This window comes from Carlito syrichta, unplaced genomic scaffold (assembly GCF_000164805.1).
Source record: "Carlito syrichta isolate Samal-C Ts95f unplaced genomic scaffold, Tarsius_syrichta-2.0.1 Scaffold301943, whole genome shotgun sequence".
Taxonomy (NCBI): Eukaryota; Metazoa; Chordata; class Mammalia; order Primates; family Tarsiidae; genus Carlito; species Carlito syrichta.
In genome coordinates, this window is record NW_007246039.1 from 105650 (window position 1) to 107814 (window position 2165).

Genomic DNA, 2165 nt, shown 5'->3' on the forward strand with positions numbered 1-2165 from the left:
GAGCGGCCACTGCACTCCAGTCTGGGCGACAGAGTGAGACTCCGACTCAAAAAAAAACAAAAACAAAAACGGGTGGCTTGAGGCTGCAGAGTCTGGGCCCATGCTGTCAGCAGGTTAACCTGACCCTTATACCCAGCCACCTCCTCCCCACTCACTTCCAATGACCAGGCAGGGTGACCATAAGACCCAGACTAGCGAACAGGATGAAGCCGAAGTTACAGGGAGGAGTGAGACTTCCAATAAGGCCTATTCATTTATTTACTTATTTTTGAGTCTGGGTGTCACTCGGTTGCCCAGGCTGGAGTCGAGCGACACAATCACGGCTCACCACAGCCTCGACCTCCTGGACTCTGGTGATCCTTCTGCCTCAGCCTCGCAAGTAACTGGAAGTACAGATGTGTACCACAAAGCCAAGCTAATCTTTTTATTTTTGTTTTTATTTTTTAGTTGGAGTCTCACTCTGTCACCCAGGCTGGAGTGCAGTGGCACGCTCACAACTCAGGTGATCCTTCTGCCTCAGCCTTCCAATTAGCTGGAACTACAGGTGCACACCGCCACGCCCGGCAAATTTTTGATTTATTGTAGAGATGAGGTCTTGCCAAGTTGCCCCGGCGGGTCTCGAACCCCTGAGCTCAGGCAATCCTCTCGCCTCTGCCTCCCAAAGTGCTGGGATGACAGGCCTGAGTCACCGTGCCCGGCTAATTGTTTTATTTTTTATTTTTGGAGACAAGGTCTTGTTATGTGGCCCAGGCTGGTCTTGAACTCCTGGGCTCAAGCAATCCTCCCGCCTCTGCCTCCCAAAGTTGCTGGGGTGACGGGCATGAGCTACCATGCCTGGCCCCAGTAAAACCTTTTTAAAGGAAGAGACTCCACTGGCTTTGCCTTTTGCCCTTTCTCCTTCCTCCTGTTGAGAAGTGTCACAGTCACGAGGAATGAGATGACAGAATGAGGCCAAAAGCCTACAAGCAAAAGGTGGCTCGAAAGATGAGAGCCTGGGCACCTGATGGCATAATTGGGCCCCCAGACCACGTGGCCCAGTCTCAGCTTTTTATATGAGACCTGTAAACCCCTTTCGGTTTAAGCTACTCTGCGCAGGTGTTTGGTTCCATGCGGCTGAACACAGTGGGCTCACAACACGCTCACACGACACTCCCAGACTCGGACAGACTCGGGTTTGGATCTTGGTTGGTGGCATCTGAAATGTGGGCTCCACCCACGACCTCCACTCCCCTCCAAAATGCTTCAGTCAAGGTCACTGTATGTTAATTAAGGCAAGTGATGACAGCTCTTGTATTGGACAAATGCTCAAGTCTCCGTGACTTGACAAATGAAAGTTTATTTCTTGCTCATGTCACCATGCGGGGCGGGTTGGTGGGGAGAGCTCCCTTTAGAGGCCCAGGAGCCTTCATCTGTCCTCTGGGTGGAGCCTCCATTGTGGAAAAGGTTTGGAAAGGGAGCGTGTCACGTCCAACCGTTCTGCTGGTCAGGAGTCAGCCACGTGGCCACACCTACATGCAAGGGAGACCTCTGTGTCCCCATATCCAGTGCCACTTCTTAACCTAATTTCACACCGCCTCTCTGCAGCACTGGACAATGTTACCCTCCCTCGTCTTTCTGAAACCCTGTCCTTGGCATCCTCCCTAGCTTTCTCTGAGTTTTCTCCAACACTCCTAGCCACCCCTCTGCCTCTACCTGCCTGAAGTGCTCCCTCTCTTCTCACCCTGTACAAGCTCCCCTTTACTAGCTACCTCAGTCACCCCAATTATACTCATCACCTTCAATGTGTCTCCAGACTGACCTCTCTCATGAACTCAAGACTCTGCCATGAAACAGCCTCCTGGGACCAAGCGCGGTGGCTCACATCTGTAATCCCAGCACTTTGGGAGGCCAAGGCAGGAGGACTGCTAGAGCCCAGGAGTTCAAGGCCAGCCTGGGCAACATAGCAAGACCTAGTCTCTACCCAAAAAATCAAAACAATTAGCCAGGTGTGGTGGTATGCACCTATAGTCCCAGCTGCTGGGGAGGCCCAGGTGGAAGGATCATCTGATCCCAGAAGTCGAGGCTGCAGTGAGCCGTGATCATGCCACTGCACTCCAACATGGGTGACAGAGTGAGACTTCGACTTTAAAAAAAAAAAAAAAAAAAGCCCCCGGGCATCTTTTTCG